Genomic DNA, 20,706 nt, shown 5'->3' with positions numbered 1-20,706 from the left:
TTGTCAGACCTAGTTTGAATGTATCTTGCTTAGCTTGTGTGATTGATTCACGCCATAATCAATTTACTGATGCCCTGCTCAGTGGTTATGAGGCCCCTTTGCACAATGGTCCAGTTTGGTCATCCATCGTCCCATGATACCAAGTTATGTTAACCAATACCCATATTAATGAACTACCCCAAGCTTACATCCATTTTTATGGCTTTAATAAGACTGAGGAGTCTGATATTTCCCAGTTACATTCCACTATGTGTTTACGATTTGTGTTGAAAACTCTACTAGCACTCAATCTTCATCTTACTAAGAGAGCCACAACAGTAGGAGTCGTCGTTGGACCTCGTAATGTCACTCCTATCACAATAGGGTTTTCTCAATTAAAAATACCTGATGAATGGACCGTCAAATACCATCCATTGTCTGAAAGGTATTTTCTGACTCCAGAACCTAAAAGATTGTCTATTTCTGAGTCGACTAGAGGACTAGTCACTAGACTAAGCAATGAAACCACGTTACCAAAAAGCCTTGTTATAATTCACTCTCTCAGAAGCCATGATACTTCAGACCTCAGTAGGCATCTGGAAAAAAACAAGTATGGATCATCCTCTCAATGCAAGTTTTGTATTGCCTCTAGAAGTCCAAGTTCAGATAAAAAATTTCAAGTCTTTCACAAACCTTAGTCCACCTTGAAAGAGGAACATTTGGGGCAACATACATAATGTCAGGAATGTTTATAGATTGCCTCTCCGAAAGATATTAAGTTCATGAGATACACACTACCTAGAGAAAAGGTAGGGGAAGATTTAGAAAAGCTTCTACTCCTAGAAAGGAGGCTTGCTCCTGGCAATTTTGTACAAAAATTCAAAGATGGGAATGTTGTAGCTGATGTGGATTTCCTACATTATAGGAAAGTGATAGATGAGAAGCCCCAAGAGATTATAAGGCTTCATAACTACAACAATTATCAGCTAACATGTGTAGCACAAAATTTAGATGACCTATCACAAGAAGTGTTGAAAGTACAGTCCCATGTGTCAGGACTCCATTCTAGTTTAGATGATTTGAGTCAAAAAGCTTCTGAGCATTTTGATATGTTAAAAGATGTAAATATGAAGTTAGAGAAAATTATGGAAGTAGTAGTAGATTTAAAGCTAGTTCTGGACAAAGAAAATCCCGAGTTAGAGGAAGCACTTACTGTAGCAGAAGTTTATAACCATACATTCTAGTTAGAAGAAAAGAACCCTCAAAAGAAAAATACTCCACTTTTTCTCAAACAGTTCTCTATACATGATCCCATAATTTTTCAATTTCAAAATGTTATTTCATTTGCTAGAGAAAAATTGGCTCTATAACAATCACAAATCCCAGTCTTTGATATGCCACCACAGAAAAATCAGAAGTAAAAATGGTAAAATAAGAGGGAGAAGGAACCAGTAAAAGACCCAAAAGTGCAGATAGTGATAGAACAAACCAACCTTTTGAATCTACATGGTAAAAGTGGTGTAATGCTAAGTATGGTTGTCCTAGGAAAACTCTATATCATCCTTCAAACAATGATGAGTCCTCTACTCTTAGTTGAGCTAACATAGATCAAGATCCAATGACAAATCTAAACTGCAAATCTAAAAATGAAATCATCATGGAAATCCATACTTGGAGTCCATGGGAAATTACTCAAAAGTCCATGCACAGAAACAAAGTCTCATGGTCAGAATTAGATTTAAGGATAACTTGGGGTTTCCTAGGTAACTTAGAATTATGGTGGTCTAGAATGCATGAATTTGACAAGCTCAATATTATGAATAATGATAAGCCAATCACTGAACTTGCCAAGGAAGTTCTCCATGAGTTTTATGGAGAAATTAAGGTTGATGGTCATCATTATGAAGATATGTTCATGAGCCAAAGACTTTGTGATCTAAAATAACTTCCTGAGTTCCTCTGTACAATGTAGGATTTTCTTTATAAGGCAAGAGATCCACATAATACAACTTATTTGAGAAAATATTTGTCTGCAATGCGTGGCAGATCTAGGACCATGTCAGGGCCAGATTTGAAGCTGAAAATATAGATATTGAAAATATTTCTCTTGCAAGACTCCATGAACAAATTGTATTTACTCTACAGAAAGAATGCCTTCGAAAGAAGACATCCAAATCAGTAAAGAAACAACTCGGCTTCAATGCAAGTGTTTGTGATATCTATGCAGAAACCTATCATTTTGGTTGTAAAAGAAAAAATAAGAACACTAGCAAAGGACAATGTGGAAGTGATTTCCAATGTCGAAAATGCATGAAGAAAAGACAGCCTATAAGGTTTTACCCTAGAAGACAAAGGTTTCAGAGACCAAGAAAAGGATATTTCAAGAAAAGGCAAGAAGGCGCCCAAAGAGCACAATCAGGAACTTGTTTCATTTGTAAGAAGTCAAGCCACTGGGTAAGAAAATGTCCTTTGAAAGGTAAAAATCATTTCCAAAATAAATTGTTTGACATTTTTCTAATAGTTATGATTCGACTGAATGGGAGCAAGTAGATCAGCCCCCACAAAATGAAGAATATTTTTTTAGTCACAAATTCAGATGAGTCCAAACCTCCATCTCCACATCCTGAAGACTCATTTTTCTCTGAATACACCTCAGATCTTGACTTCATTTCCGATGTCAAGATGTTTCATTTAGAAAATATTTCAGACCTTTGCTTTGAAATTGCATATATAAAATGTTGTATTTCTTTTCTCACACCAGGAGATTTCACCATCTGACACTGACTCACGGATTGTCTCTCAACCCTCCAACACCAACTTGCTAAAATCACGCAGCCAAGTGTGGTAAATCTTGGTGCTTGTTATCAGGAAATCTAGTGTCTATGCAGAGCTGTTAGTCCCACTAAGACGGGTAGCTATTCTAGAAACAAACAGATTAAAGTTACTTTCGTTTTCCTTTATGAGAAGTAGATAGGAGAGGACCAAAGAATACCAACCTCGATCTTTCACTCGGTTCTTTTCTTGTCCCTTCTCCTCATCGACAGGTCTTTGCCGCTTCTCCCTTCACCACTCCGCTTCAAAGAGTACCTATAAAGTCAAAGTAGCATAGTACCTTCAAAGTGCGGAGATTTACAATCATAAACAATATAGGACCAGATATATATTGACCACACAAATGCATATACTATCAGACATATAAGAATGTGGAGGAAAACTTGAATATCTTTATTGATATAAAGATTAGAAGAGAGGATTACAACCCATTGTTCTAACCCAGTGTCATCCTCCTAGCATGAAAGCCCTTCTTCACCTCATGAAAAGCTTAAACCACCCAACACTATGATATTCCACCAAGAAGCCAACAACACTTCCTTACAAGATACAAAATTCTAGCCTTTGGATCTCTGGGATGATGGATCCATATATAGATGATTGCAAGGGGGTGAGTCAGCTTCTGGGATTTTGATTAGTGTCCTCTCTCTGATAGTTCTTGATTCCACTTGGAGATCGATGATCTCTTACTCATCCCTGGGCGAATTCAGAGAGGCAAGTGTCACAGGAGAAGTTTCTGGAAGATTCCATGACGATCCACCTTGCAAACCATCTCTGCCATTTGTCTACTCTCGCCCATCGCACCCTATAGAAGGGCTTTCCAGTATGCATCACACCCTCTACACTGAGAAGGTGAGATGCATCACACCCTCTGCACTGGGTAGTCTGCATGGTCCAGCTTTGACCAGTTCTGAGCAGTTTTCTGTGGAGAAATTCTGGGAGATGATGTAATCAGCTGACCTTGTTCCTTTAGGATGTGAAGCAACAATTTTAGGGAGTTAGGAGCCCTTGGTTTATGGACATGTATGATTGGGGTTGCAGTGCCCAAAAATGTCTATAATAGTTGCCCCTTAAAGCATGAGGTCGTTAATATTTTGATGTCGGGTGAAATGCTTTATCATGAGGATCCGAAGTTTTTTCGAACTGGAAGGCGACCTGTAATAAGATACAATACAATACATTATTTCTATAATATTTTCATGATTTAGCTGAGGTGGGCATTCCCATGATTAGCTTTATAAATTCATTTTCATGTACATAGGACAGACAACCGTCTGTGTGGCAGACTGATGATTCTAATAGAGCCATCATCCTTTGATTCGGATGATCATCTGTGCAGCAATGATGTACATTTGATGTCTTTATTTTCCTGAATATATCGCAGCCCGGATGGATGAAACTAGATCCGGGGTCTTCAAACTCGTCCAATCTTCACTCGGAGTACAAGTCGATCCATGTGAAAGATGTTCTAGAGTCGAACATGGAAAGACATCGCCTGATTACGAGCTAATGATGTAAGTTGTTAACAGGCGCGATAATGATGATGACCCTCAAGGTACTACAGTACAATTCACATGGTGTGAAAAAGGGACTTGGCATTGAACACCACGCAAAATCTTTCGGTCGAAGGCCATTGATGTAAACCTATCGCCAGAAGTGAGAAACTTGCCATTGAGGCATGCAAGCTTCAAAGTACTGAAAGGGTTCTTCCTAAGTCGACTTCTTGGATAATGAGCTGATGTCGACAAGAAGCGACTCGTCGTAGGAGGGCCTTAATGAATCCCACATCTACGACATGGAACGGAGTAAACAATTTTGGAGGTGAAAACGATCTGATGATACAGGGTTCAGGGTGGCGGTCATGAAAGAATGGAGCGTGAATGTATTGCAGCGGATGAGACACAGGTGAATTCTCTGAGCGACTTCTCTTGAACATACCGGCGACACTGACATGGATTGGTAGCGTTAACCCCAAATATGGATGGTGCGATGGACCAATGGTGATATGACCGGTGAATGGAATAACCCAACCCGACTCGAACGTGGAGTGAAAGTGTCATGTTCAAGAGCGACTTGCTACCAATAAAGTTTCTTCAAGTTTTCTTCCCAATTTTTCCCCAGTCATTGCTGACCAGTACCTCTTTATTTTTATCAAGCTTGAGGAGGATAACATATGCTTGTTCTATAATTTTCCCTTCGGGAAAACACGTCGCTATGTTTTAACGGGCCTAGCGATAGTGAAACTCGTTCTTGTCTATATGGAAAAGTTTGTCGCTATTGGTTTTAATGAGTTTAACGACAAAGATAAATCGGTGCTTTTCAATTTTAGAGAGTATGAAAGGGACGTAAAGGAAACTCCAATAATCCTTTTTCGTCATATAATCCCTTAAGTCCGAAAAAGTATAAAATAATATGAAAGGGATGAATTTTCGATAATTTTAACGAGCCGAACAAAACAAGCGCTCGATCTTTTTGTGTAATAATCCCTCAGGTCCAAAAAGATTAAAATCTAGAGGAGGGATAGCACTCCCGGTAGCTTTAACGAGCTGGAGAGGCCAACTTCTCAGCAATCTTTTCATATTTTATGAGTCAGACGAAAAGAGCTTAAAGGAGACTCGTTTTTTGAGGAACGAGTGATAATTTCAGGTAGCAGCTGATTCCAGGTAAGGTTTGGAATTTTCCAATCACGACAGTGTCACAAGGATGGCTAACAGGATCACTCTTTGCAGTTTTTCCTCAAAAAGGGGTAAACAATCAAATGGAGGTGAATGATCGGCTAAAATAGAGTGGAGGTGATGATGAGAACATGACTAGGGCTCAAAAGCTGATGATAATGCATTCACAATGGTTATTTACCAGAAATTGGTTCATTTTTTAATGAGCTTAAACTCTGGGGGAAACATTTTCTCATTGCTTAGGTTTAATTTTTAACGAGCTTGAACTTCACATAAAAACTGCTCGTGCTAGTCATATAATAAGGATGTCTCATCGATAGATTCCATTTTTATGGAGCTTGCACCTTTTGAAGCTATGCTCCGCTGCCTCTTGTATGCAAGCTAGGAACGACCAACTACGCTCCTCTACTTAACTACCAAGATCACTACCAAGGTTAGGTAGGAAAATTTTTCCTTTACTTTGTTGGTGCCATCTGGCCCCTACGAAGACGAACGATCGACTCGACCACTCACTCGACCTAGGCAGTTGAAGTCAGCGGAACCATGGAGTTAGCGTTATGTTGGTCGCTTTTCACTTTCTCACAAAAGGTTTGCATGCCCCCAGGTATAGTGAAGTAAAGTTTCCAGGTTACCATTTAGAAGTTCTCGTGTTCGCAAGATAGTTTCCATCCGCACAGCAGACAGAAACACTTCCTCGGCTTAGTCCATCTGGACAAAGGCTCCAATCACCTAACCTTGACGAAGGAATCTTATCCCGGTCTAACTCCCTCTTCCTATATGGACGGGCGTCGGACCAGTCATATATCCTTCACAAAAACTTACCCTATACCTGGAGTTTCCCTGCTGAAGCAAACCAGGGTGCATGCCCCCTAGGTTTCAATCATGTCCCCCCGAATTACTCGCATTCTTCAGGTGGACGGACTGGAGATTGATGAGACATTCCTTGCGTGAAAAGACCATTTAGGGATGGAATTTGACTATTAGCTATGTGTGAGCCGGGGAACGAAAGCTGGTCTACGAGCTGGACCACTCAGCCTTCATGCGGAAAACACATTACTCTAAAGAGTGAGGAGACAATGGCTCCCATGCTATAAATATAGTCGTGCCCAAGGAGTAGATTATAATCTAGAGGTCCTTGGACTACCATTACATTCATATAAACGGTTTTCCTTCTCAACGTTATAGGTACATTGGGAAGGATCCCTAATGGTCGACTGGTTCCTTTGTCGAAGGCTGTCAGATTTCTCATCTCAGGCCGAAGCAATGGAAAACCAAGAGCTTCCCAAGCAGTTGAGGGAAGGATATTCACAGAAGCCCATTCATCTATGATGGTACCGACCATGACCATTTTGTAAGCTTGTACAATGGTTCGGAATGGTACACTAGCTGGTAAACAGGGTCTACCTAGTAGATTCCAATCGAAGGAAATGACTAGGTTGTTTGGAGGTGGGACCGAATAGACGACTGGATATGACTCTGACGAACTTCCTTCCTACGGTAAAGGAATGGGTAGATTTCCCCCATGTTCATCGGAGTCTGTGTTTATGAAAAGAATTTGAACGGTGTCATTCTCATTCTCTTTGGTCATTGTATCATCTGAAGATGGACCTTCAAAATACAAGACCGGGTCGACTGCCGCCTCAACCTTTTGACTTTCGTCTGGTATGGATTCAGTGGGTTTATCTTCAATGACATATGCTTTGACCAACCACAATGGAGTGTCGGTCAGATTTTCAACTAGTGACAGACTCGGCAAGAGTTTCTTGTATCCAAGAGGAAGTCGTAGCGGTGAAGCAGGATGGTTATCCAAGACTCTTTTAGCTTCATCTAGGAAGGGACAACGGTGGACGATGTGATCACCTTCACACAGTTTACAAGGAAATTTACATTTCCTTTTCTGTCTAAATGCTTCACTTTCACTAGTTGATGGTGTACTTTCAACATGATCTTCAGAGGTTGATGACACCAGATTGTGCAAACGAGGAGACCAGTCCCTTAATATCTGAGGGATGCAAGGAAAATCTCAATGATATTGGTCTCCTTTGCAAATGACACATGGAGATTTAGGCTTGGATGGTGCGGTGTGTGGATTTTCACTAGACGATGCCCGGTTACCCATTTTCGCCTTTGGCTTCTTCTTCTTCTTCTCTTTCTTCTCCTTCCCCTTCTTCTCCTTCTTAGTTACTTGATTTTTGGCTTTACCAGCTTCATCAAGCGAAGAGGAAGGAGGAGAGGGAGAATCGGACGAAGTAGAAGGTTGGGGGGTAACTTTAGTATCATCTAGTTGCTGACTCGATTTTTCAAGAATCACGGTGTTTTGAATGACGGAGGTCGAGAAGATCCATATTGGCAAACCAATCATCAATCCTGGAAGTGACAATGTGGCGATATGAGGTGCACCAACATCTCCCAAAGAGGAGAAAGGACTAGGATTTCCTCTAAGGGGAAATCCTTGGTTGGTGGACTCCATTTTTCTCAACCTAAGACCAACGCAGGAATGGTGATATTATTCCGATTAAAATAAATTTTAGACGCTTTGACACAACTTGTTTTTGAAATTTTTAAGTGTTGAGAAAAAAAAAAAGATGACGCTAGTCACCTTCGATTTTTAATGAACCTGAAGTGACAAGTGCTTAGATGGACCTTTTCCTTTAAGGAGTCTAAAAAGGAACGAAAGAGACTACTCTAGAAATCTAGACAGAGGGATTACCAAGCCAATCGCAAAACTGCAGAATACTTTTTATGGTACGGCAGTCAATCTTCCCGAATGCTGTGTTCAGTGCATTACGATCGATAGGGCAACAGACATGGATTCCTATGGATAGAGGATATAGCCTATTGTGGTCTCCCAATATATACTCAACGGTATGTGGGAGCACAAGTCCTTACTGGCACTTGTCGTCTCAAAGAGGAGGAATCACCCATCTAACAATGAAAGAGATAGTTACCAGGCTTTATAACGCTGGAATACGTCTCTAGCCTAGACTTCTAGATGTTGTGCGTTAGGTTCCAAAGCGTTTTTATGTTCATTGAATTTATTTTACAGTTGATATTTCTTAAGAAATTTGCCTTTCAGGTTCACCGCGTGATGTAGATATACAATTCCTAAAATGCAATATAAGATGATAAACAATCGTTTAATCTTCTTTTTGCAATGAAAATCCTAGCTACTAAAGAAAGAGAGATGATATTCTTTCAACATAGAGCAGAGAGCACACACTAGATGCACTGTCCTAAATCAAACCAACAAGTAGTCTAAATGCAAATGCACATGCATGTATTTGTTTTCTGCTTTCTTAATGTGTGAATGACAAAAAGAATGCTAAGTACAAATCTGAATTATCTTTTCAAAGCGATAGTACTAACAAATTTCTCTTCAAAGCGAAAGGAAGATAATGACGACACTTTGCGACTTTGAATTGAAAACTGCTTTTGACACTTGAAAAACTACTAATTCAAATCAAATACAAGAGTAACTGTATAATCGACCATCAAGAACAATAGAATTCTTTTCTTTGACTGAAAACGACACTTGCGACACTTCCAAATCAAAAGACGATGGTTTGATTATGCTACTTTTTGTAAAAGAGAACTGTAAATGGTGCACAATACATAAAAAAACATTCAAAATTCTTTGTACTATGGAGGCGGAATCATGCAAAGGAAGGGAGTTTCCACAGTGGTATACTAATCACAGACAACAAAACTCCTGAATAAAGCTGAAGAGAGTGAACACAGAAACCAAAATTTGAGGGTAGAAGAGGTCTTATTTGATCAGCGCACCTGCAACATAGGGAAAGTGCGATGCAGCGCACCTACTGCACACAGGAGGTGCGATGCATCCAGATTCCCAAGAGGAGAAAGTGCGATGATCCAGGGACGAGACTTCAACTTAGTTCTTGGTCACAGTTTGTAGCTTAGTTCAGGGATTTAGGTCGAGCTAATGATAGTCAGTAAATAGAAATCACAGGGGTTGATCTAATGGGGTTACTAGAGCCACCACTAGGGCAATTAGGATGTTTGCAAATCAATTGTTCAGTTTATCAACAAAACCTAGAGATAGACTGAAGCAACATTGATCTACTTTTCACTTGCATAGCAAATGCAGTTCGAAGGCTAGCTGGCTTAACTTCAGGCTCTGTCTGTAAGTTTATAAAGCAAGCAGATATAGACAAGCAAACAATCTATTCGCTCCCCAGTGGAGTTGCCATTTTGCTATTGGGAAATCGAGTGTCTATGCAGAGCTGCTAGTCCCACTAAGACGGGTAGCTATCTTAGAAACAAACAGATTAAAGTTATTTTCGTTTTCCTTTATGAGAAATAGATAGGAGAGGATCAAAGAATACCAACCTCGATCTTTCGCTCAGTTCTTTGCTTGTCCCTTCTCCTCACTGATAGGTCTTTGCCGCTTCTCCCTTGACCACTCCGCTTCAAAGAGTACCTGTAAAGTCAAAGCAGCATAATACCTTCAAAGTGCAGAGATCTACAATCATAAACAATATAGGACCATATATATATTGACTACACAAATGCATATACTATCAGACATACAAGAATGTGGAGGAAAACTTGAATAGCTTTATTGATATAAAGATTAGAAGAGAGGATTACAACCCATTGTTCTGACCCAACATCATCCTCCCAGAATGAAAGCCCTTCTTCACCTCATGAATAGCTTAGACCACCCAACACTATGATATTCCACCAGGAAACCAACAACACTTCCTTACAAGATATAAAATTCCAGCCTCTGGATCTCTAGGATTAGGGATCCATATATAGATGATTGCAGGGGGGTGAGTTAGCTTCTGGGATTTTGATTAGTGTCCTCTCTCTGGTAGTTCTTGATTCCACTTGGAGATTGATGATATCTTACTCATCCCTGGGCGAATTCAAAGAGGCAAGTGTCACAGGAGAAGTTTCTGGAATATTCCATGACGATCCACCTTGCAAACTGTCTCTGCCATTTGTCTACGCTCGCCCATCGCACCCTATAGAAGGGCTTTCCAGTATGCATCGCACCCTCTACACTGAGTAGGTGAGATGCATCGCACCCTCTGCACTAGGCAGTCTGTATGGTCCAACTTTGACCAGTTCTAAGCAGTTTTCTGTGGAGAACTTCTGGGAGATGATGTAATCAGCTGACCTTGTTCCTTTAGGGTGTGAAGCAACACTTTTAGGGACTCAGGAGCCCTTGGTTTATGGACATGTATTATTGGGGTTGCAGTGCCCAAAAATGTCTATAACAGTGCCAACTATCCAAGTGACACACCTACCACATCTGCACAGATTCCTTTACACACTCATCCAACATTCCACCAAAGAAGAAGTTTCCCCAAATGTCTACTGTAATCAAAGAAGAAGTAAGCTTTCTTCATCAGAGGAAATCCTACGGGTTTAAGAAAGCTACTCCCATCATTGAGAATCTCTCAAATGAAGAAGAAGAATCAAATGAGGTTAGTAAACTGCACGGAGAAATATTGCATCTAGAAACCATCATTGAAGAGAAAAGAGGGTTGGTTAAAGAAATTCTAACTAGTATGAGAGTTGACCAAAATGAATCGGTCGAAAAAGAGAAACAACTTGCAGAACTGAAAGATCCAATGATGATAGAAGAATTTGAAGGTATGCTCAAAGAAGAAGAAGATCATATCCGGGAGAAGCAAGCATTACAATGCATACCAGAAGACCACCAGCTAGAACCAGGTACATCTATTCTCCTGATGAAGGTATTTGAAGATAGGATTGTTATTAGAGTAGATGTCAAATTAAGTGGTTATAAAAATATTCTATGGATGCACAACTAGACATAGGAGCTATGAGTTCCTGTGCAAAACATAGTTACATTCCTGAATACTATTGGCAACCCACAAACTTGCATTTCAAAGCTGTAAATAAGATGTTAATGACTATCAGAGTTATGGCTCTTGATTTCCTAATTATTCTTAATGGAATTCCTTCTTCTGTAAAATTTTATAGTTTTGATAGAGGTAGGGATATTTTGTTGGGACAATATTTTGTAAGGAGACATCTTCCTCTCGTTGTAGAAGCAAGCCATAATTTCCTCAACATTTAAGGAAGAAATGTAAAAATCCAGAGCAAGTCGAGCTATGTAAATAGAACTGTAGACTCTATCCCAGATATAGTTGAAAGTTCTCTTGACAAGCTAAAAAAAATCATAAAGAAATCAGAAATGTTGAGATTCAAGGGTCAAAATATATCAGAGAAATAAAAGAGAAAATTGAAGAAGAATGTACAGAAGATGCACCCAATGCATTTTGGCAAAGAGAGAAATAATTTGTGGATCCTCCATATAAAGAAAATTATTCTAGGCCACCTCAGAAATCATCAGCAAACCAGATGTCCCCACCAGAGCTCGAACTTTGTAAAAAGGAGATTGTTGAACTATTAGAAAGAAAGTTTATCGAACCAAGCAGAAGCCCTTGTGCTTGCCCAGCATTCTATGTCAACAAGCATTCAGAGAAAAGAGAGGTAAACCTCAGATGCTGATTAACTATAGACAATTGAATGATGCTTTGTTTCCTATCAGGTATCCCCTGCCATATAAAGAAGCTTTATTTGAAAAAATCAGTAATAATAATAATGTGTTTAGAAAATTTGACCTTAAGGGTGGATTCTGGCAAATAGGGATCAAACCATCTGACAGATACAAGACTGGTTTTGTGGTACCACATGAGCAGTTCCAATGGCAAGTAATTCCCTTTGGATTGAAGAATGCACCCTATGAATTCCAGAAAAGAATGGAATATATTTTTGGGGACTTGAAATTTGTTATTGTTTATATTGATGACTTATTAATATGTTATTTTGATTTAAAGCAACATATAAATCACTTGGAGATAGTTCACCACAGTATTTTTAAGCATGGGTTAGTCATCAGCAAGCTTAAGCTTGAGTTTGCAAAAACTAGAATTGAATATCTAGGACTAATTCTATTCCAAGGCAAAGTTGAATTACAAGAACATGCGTGAAAGCTTTAATAGAATTTCCAGATGCCATTTATGATCGCAGACAATTGCAAAGGTTCTTGGGAAGCCTCAATTACATTAGGTGGTTTTATGAAAATCAAGTCAAAGATGTCAAGGTCCTATAGAAGAGGATCAGAGGAATAGAATGGGCCCCATCTATGACTATTGCAGTTCAAATTATTAAACAAAAGGTTCAAAATATTCCAAGTCTGGTTCTTCCAAGACATGAATTGCCCTATATTTTAGAAACATATGCATCCAATGAAGTATGGGTGGGAGTTTTGATGTGAAAGCATGAAAAAAGGGAAGAATTTTGCTCATATGCATCAAGATATTTTAATGAAACTGAACTCAGGTATCCATCTTCTCATAAATAAATCCTTGCCATAAAAAATGGAATCAAGATATTCAGGTTGTTCCTGAAGCCAGTAAGATTCATTGTAAGAACATACCTCAAACATATGGTTGGGATGCTTAGAAACAAAAGATTTTTAGAACAAGGAAATAATAGGATACTAAGATGGAGCTTATGGTTGGACGGATTCAGCTTTAAGATTGAGTATAAAAGAGGAAAAGATAATTGTTTAGCTAATTTTCTTAAAAGAGAAGCTACTATGAAAGAAATCAAGATGTTCAATTGTTCATTAGCTTCACTTCATTAGTATCTCCCTCTACTCTAGAGGGTTTTCAATGGACTCCAATATGTAAATATTGTCATATGTAATTTTGTTTTCAATGTCTCATAGATAGGGTCAAGGAGAGTCCTGCATATTAATACATCCTTGAAAAATGGGTTAATAGTCGCCATAGTAATGTAAGTAATATCACATACTTTATAGAGTCACTCGTAATGTTTCAAGGGGCCATTAGACTTGCGACTTTTGCAGGACAAAGATATATTTTTTTGTATGAGCCAAGGTTGAGCTATGTAGACTATTGTAATATCTTGTTGTACACCAAATATGCCAAGAGAGTTTGGCTAATTTTCGAATATAGTTCTATGTGTAACCCCTATAATCATTGGTCGCCCTGGTTCAAAATAATGCTACATGAATGGTGCCCAAGAGAAGGAATATTCTGGACCATTAGATGACATGAATTTATTGATTATCTTCGAGACAATATCATAATAGCGCATAGTCCGAGGCATGGTTTTGCTTCCAGATAGAGAATTTATTCAACAAACTTAAAGTACATACTACTCAGCCACCAAAGAAGCCCGTATACAAGGAAATATATCATTTATTTTGATCAATTTGTAATCCAATAGATGAATGGGTACTTAGTATGTATAAATCTCCTTTCTTTCTGTGTTATAATATCATGCCACCTCATGCAGAAGTTCATTTGTCACCTAGCCCGCAACATCTATATTACTCAAGTGACAGTGATAATATTGCATATCCAAGCGACTAACAAAATCTTTATAAGGAAGCATGGTGGGTTGTATTTCATTGAATTTCATGTCTAGTCACCTAACAGTGAGTGTGACTGGTATCATGGGATTCCGATAAAATCTCCACTATGTAAATCTTCGAAAATATTTTTTTTTGGAAAATTTAAATGACTAAGTGGAGGGCTTTGTCCTCCAAAGTAAAAATCTTAGGTTAACTTTCAGGACTAATATCTGAAAATCAAAGCACTTCTCCAAATTTTGGTGGAACTTGACCCACATTTCAGAGAATCTACAGAAAATTTTAAATTTGATATTTGTATTTTGTACACTTTATGTAGACAGGTCAGATTTCGAAGCTTTCTTACATCCATTTTTCAAGTTTTGTTAACCGATCTCCATATTAATGAACTGCTCCAAGCTTACATCCATTTTTTTGGCTTTAATATGACTTAGCAGTCTAATATTGTCGAGTTACATTCCACTGTTTGTTTACGATTTTTCTCGACAACTTTGCCAACACTCAATCCTCAGCTTGCTCAGAGAGCCACAACAGAAGGAGTTGTGGTTGGACTTGGTAATGTAACTCCTATCACAATAGGGTTTCCTCAATTAAAAATCCATGATGAATGGACTGTAGAATACCATCCGTTGTCTCAAAGGTATTTTCCGACTCCAAAACCTAAAAGATTGTCTATTTCTGAGTCGAGTAGAGGACTAGTTATTAGACTAAGGATTGAAACCACATTACCCAAAAGCCCTATTAGAAATCACTCTCTTAGACCCATGATACTTCAGACCTTAGCAGGCATCTGGAAAAACACAAGTATGGATCATCCTCTCAATGCAAGTTCTATATTGCCTCTAGAAGTCCAAGTTCAGTTAAAAAATTTCAAGTCCTTCACAGACCTCAGTCCACCTTGAAAGAGGAACATTTGGGCCAACATATAGAATGTCAAGAATGTTTACAGATTTCCTCTCTAAGAGATATTAAGTTCATGAGATACACATTGCCTAGAGAAAAGGTAGGGGAATATTTAGAAAAGCTTCTACTCCTAGAAAGGAGGCTTGCTCCTGGAAATTTTGTACAAAAATTCAAAGATAGGAATGTTGTAGTTGATGTGGATTTCCTATATTATAGGAAAGTGATAGATGAGAATCCCCAAGAGATTATAAGGCTTTAGAACTAAAACAATTATCAGCTAACATGTGTAGCGCAAAATTTAGATGACCTATCACAAGAAGTGTTGAAAGTATAGTCCCGTGTGTCAGGACTCCATTCTAGTTTGGATGATTTGAGTCAAAAATCTTCTGAGCATTTTGATATGTTAAAATATGTAAATACGAAGTTAGAGAAAATTATGGAATTAGTAGCAGATTTAAGGCTGAGTCTGGAGAAAGAAAATCCCGAGTTAGAAGAAGCACTTACTACAGCAAAAAATTATAGTCAGACATTCTAGCTAGAAGAAAAGAACCCTGAAAAGAAAAATACTTCTTTGTTGCTCAAACAATTCTCTGTACATAATCCCATAAATTTTCAATTTGAAAATGTTATTTCATTTGCTAGAGAAAAAATGGCTCTAGTCCAATCACAAATCCCAGTCTTTGATATGCCACCATAGAAAACATCAGAATAAAAAATGGTAAAAGAAGAGGGAGAAGGATCGAGTAAAAGACCCAAAAGTGCATATAGCGATAGACCAAACCAAGCTTTTGAATTTGCATGGGAAAAGTGGTGTAATGCTAAGTATGGTTCTCCTGGGAAAACTCCATGTCATCATTCAAACACTGATGAGTTCCCTACTCTTAGATGAGCTAACATAGATCAATCTCCAATGACAAATCTGAACTGCAAATCTAAAAATGAAATATTCACAGGAATCCATACTTGGAGTGCATGGGAAAGTACTCAAAAGTCCATTCACGGAAACATAGTCTCATGTTCAGAATTAGCTTTAAGGATAACTTGGGGTTTCCAAGGTAACTTAGAATTATGGTGGTCTAGAATGCATGAATCTAACAAGCTCAATATTATGAATAGTGATATGCTAGTCATTGAACTTGTCAAGGTAGTTCTCCATGATTTTTATGGAGAAATTAAGGTTGATGGCCATCATTATGCAGATATTTTCATGAGACAAAGAATTTTTTATATAAAATAACTTCTTGAGTTCTTTTGTACAATGCAGGATCTTCTTTATAAGGCAAGAGACCCACAGAATACTGCTTATTTGAGAAAATATTTGTCTACAATACCTGGCAAGATCCCAGACCGTGTCAGGGCCAGATTTGAAGTTGAAGATATAGATATTGAAAATCTTTCTCTTGCAGGACTCCATGAACAAATTGTATTTAATCTACAGAAAGAATGCCTTTGAAAGAAGACATCCAAATTAGTGAAGAAACAACTCGGCTTCAATGAAAGTGTTTGTGATATATATGGAAAAACCTATCATTTTTGTTATTTGAAGTTGAAAATATAGATATTGAAAATCTTTCTCTTGCAGGACTCCATGAAAAAATTGTATTTAATCTACAGAAATAATGCGTTTGAAAGAAGACATCCAAATTAGTGAAGAAACAACTCGGTTTCAATGAAAGTGTTTGTGATATATATGAAAAAACCTATCATTTTTGTTGCAGAAGCAAAAAGAAGAACACTAGCAAAGCACAATGTGGAAATGATTACCAATGTAAAAAATGCACGAAGAAAAGCCAGTCTAGAAGGTTTTACCCTAGAAGACAAAGGTTTCAGAGACCGAGAAAAGGATATTTCAAGAAAAGGCAAGAAGGGTCAGGAACTTGTTTCATTTGTAAGAAGTGGGGCCATTGGGCAAGCAAATTTCCTTTTAAGGGTAAAAATCATTTTCAAATTAAATTGTTTGACATTTTTTCTAATATTTATGATTCGACTGAATGGAAGCAAGTAGATCATCCCCCACAAAATGAAGAATATTTTTCAGCCACAGATTCAAATGAGTCCAACCCTCCATCTCCACATCCTGAAGCCTCATTTTTCTCTAAATCCACTTCAGATCTTCACTTCATTTCCAATGTCAAGATGTTTCATTTAGAAAATCATGTATACCTCCGCTTTGAAATTGCATCAATCTCGTATTTCTTCTCTCACACCAAGAGATTTTGCCATCCTACACCAACTCACGGAACATCTCTCAACCCTCTAGCACCAACTTGCTAAAATCACGTAGCCAAGCGTGGTGAATCTTGGTGCCTACTATCCAAGTGGCACACCTACCACATCTGCAAAGATTTCCTTTACACACTCATCCAACATTCCACCAAAGAAGCAGTTTCCCCATAGGTCTATTGTAAGAGGAGAAGAAGTAAGCTTTCTTCATTAGAGGAAATCCTATGGGTTTAAGAAATCTATTCCCATCATTGAGAATCTCTCAGACGAAGAAGAAGAATCAGACCAGGTTAGTAAACTACAAGGAGAAATATTGCATCTAGAAACCACCATTGAAGAGAAAAGAGGTTTGGTTAAATAAATTCTAACCAGTATGAGAGTTGGACAAAAGGAATTGGCCAAAAAATAGAAAGATCTTCCAGAACTGAAAGATTCAATGATGATAGAAAAATTTGAAGATATGCTCAAAGAAGAAGAAGATCATAACCGGGAGCAGCAAACATTACAATGCATACGAGAAGACCACCAGCCAGAACCAAGTACATCTATTCTCCAGATGAAGGGATTTGAAGATAGGATTGTTATTAGAGTAGATGTCAAAGTAAGTGGTTATAAACAATATTCTCTGGATGTACATATACACACATGAGCTATGAATTCATGTGCAAAACATAGTGACATTCCTAAATACTATTGGCAACCTACAAACTCGTAATTCAGAACCGTAAATAAGACATTAATGACTATCAGATCTATAGACCTTGATTTCCCGATTATTCTTAATGGAATTCCTACTTCTGTAAATTTGTACAATTTTGATATAGGTAGTGATATTTTGTTGGGACAAGATTTTGTACAGAGACATCTTCCTCTTGTTGTAGAAGCAAGCCATATTTGCCTCAACATCTAAGGAAGAACTATAAAAATCCAGAGCAAGTTGAGCTATGTAAATAGAATTGTAGACCCTATCCCCGATATAGTTGAATGTGCTCTTGACAAGCTAGAAAAAATCAATAAAGTAATAAAAAATGCTGAGATCCAAGGGCCAAAATATATCAGAGAACTAAAAGAGAAAATTGAAGCAGAATGTACAACAGATGCACCCAATGCATTTTGGAAAATAGAGAAGTACTTTGCGGCTCTTCCCTACAAAGAAAATTATTCTGCGACACCTTAGAAATCATCAGCAAACCATATGTCCCCACCAGAGCTTGAACTCTGTAAAAAGGAGATTGTTGAGCTATTAGAAATAAAGTTGATCAAACCAAGTAGAAACCCTTGGGCTTGTCCAACATTCTATGTCAACAAGCATTCAGAGCAAAAGAGAGGTAAACCTCGGATGGTGATTAACTATAGACAATTAAATGATGCTTTGTTGCTTATCAAGTGTCCTATACCATCTAAAGAAGCTTTATTTCATAAAATCAGTAATAATAATGTGTTTATCAAATTTGACCTTAAGAGTGGATTATGGAAAATAGGGATTAAACAATCTGACAGATACAAGACTGGTTTTGTGGTACCACATGGGTAGTTCCAATGGTGAGTAGTGCCCTTTGGACTGAAGAATGCGCCCTCTGAATTCCAGAAAATAATGGAAGATATTTTTCGGGACTTGAAATTTTTTATTGTTTATATTGATGACTTATTAATCTGTTGTTTTGATTTAAAGGAACATAGAAAGAACTTGGAGATAGTTCACCACATGATTTTTAAGCATGGGTTAGTCCTCAACAAGACTAAACTTGAGTTTGCAAAAACTAGAATTAAAGATCTAGGACTAATCCTATTCGAAGGCAAAGTTGAATTACAAGAACATGTGTTGAAGGCTTTAACAAAATTTCCAGATGACATTTATGATCACGGAAAATTGCAAAGGTTCTTGGGAAGCCTCAATTATATATTGTTATTGTTTTCTAGCATATATGATTTTTTTTTCTCTTTTTTTTTTTGAACAAATTGAAAATGAACTACAACATCTAGCTCCACTGGGGGATAGTGTTTTGGAACAAAACTCTAAGAACCACATATCAGTGCCTTCACCTTGGGCATGGATTCATATCATAGCTTAAAAAATTATAATGAGAACCTGAATGAGTACTTAGAGTGATGATACTGGTATTTACAATGGAAAAGTAAAAGTTGCTTAATACTAGAAGTAATGTTTCAGAAATTGCCCATTTACGGGGAATTGCAGTAGTTCTCCATCTAGATTATCCAGAATGAAAGTATTATTTGCTCTAGATTTTGATACCTTGAAAGGACCAAACCATAAAGGATCACACTTACCATTTTTACCCTTTTCCTCCCTTCTGATATCCCACCTTAAGACAAGGTCTCTAGGTTGAAAAATTATTTCATTTTCCCTTCTATCAAAAACAACCTCATGTTCTCTGGATAGTTGATCAATTTTTTAGTCACTTTTTCTCTATTTTCATTCAACTCTATTAGTTGGTTTATTCTCTGGGTCAATGCATTTTGTTCATCCTAAGTATCTCTAATTAAAGAAGCTACTGATCTAGGTAGTTGACTAGGAAAATATCTACTACACCATATGCCAATTCAAAAGGTGACTTACTAGTAGACCTTTTGTTAGTCACTCTATTTTCCCAGAAGCAAAACGTTAGTTGAGATTCTCCTTTATTTTTTATTTTTTATTTTTTTTTGGAATTGTTTTCTTCAAAATTCTTACCAGAGCTTTGTTTTAAGGTTCTTCCAGTCCATTCCCTTGAGGATAATAGGTGGTCAAATGAGAAAGAATAAAATTATATTTTTGAAAATAAATAAATAAATAAATAATTGCATATTTAAATACCTGAACATTGTTCGTGACAAATTTCTTGGGGCATCAAAATGTTGTAAAGATATTTTCTCCCAGGAACTTGATCACCAATGAGTCAGTTGCATTTTTGGTTGGAACAACTTCTACACATTTGGTAAAGTAATCAGTGACTGCTAAAATCCACTTGTGTTGTCTACTTGAAGGAAGATTAATTTATCCTATTAAATCCAACCCCCAATTCCTAAATGGTTCTTCGAAAAATAAAATAATTAATGGCAGTGGCGCCAACTTCTTCTTTTCAACAAAACATTGACATTTTTTCTCAACATCTAACCAGTCTATAAACGTCAGAAAATAAACTTAGCCAATAAAAACTAGCTTTTAAGATTTTGTGTACTGTCACTTTCCAATTGTAATGGCCTTCACAAGAAATTTCATGATATTTATTGAAAATTTCAATTGTTTCCCCCTCTATTAGACAAATAATTAAAACACCAACAAGATCCTTCCAATAGAGCTAACCATTGACTATCACAGACTTCTGTGTTTTCAGCCTCAAAGCATTATATTTTTCTCTATATAAACTTGGTGGACAACTAAGAAACAACAAATAATGATTAATGTTCTTATACCAATCAATAAAAACATATTTGTATGCAATTATATTATCTTGTTCATTTTTCTTACCTTCTTCACCAACTGTGTTCGATTCATGAATAGTTGCTAGAAAATTGATCCCCATTGTTTGGTAATTTTCCTATGTTAAAATTTTAGCTAATCCCTGTCCCTTTATTAGCTTTGTTGGTTTGAGGTCAAGGTCATACTCTTGGATTTGAGCTATCCATTTTCCCCTTATCCCCTCACTTTCACCTCGTGTCAAGACGTCCTTAATAACTAAGTTTGGTACA

The sequence above is a fragment of the Pinus tabuliformis genome, chromosome 4_1 (assembly GCF_031772625.1).
Source record: "Pinus tabuliformis cultivar Carrire ecotype Pingquan chromosome 4_1, CPIR1, whole genome shotgun sequence".
NCBI lineage: Eukaryota > Viridiplantae > Streptophyta > Pinopsida > Pinales > Pinaceae > Pinus > Pinus tabuliformis.
Note: the sequence above shows the minus strand (reverse complement) of the source record.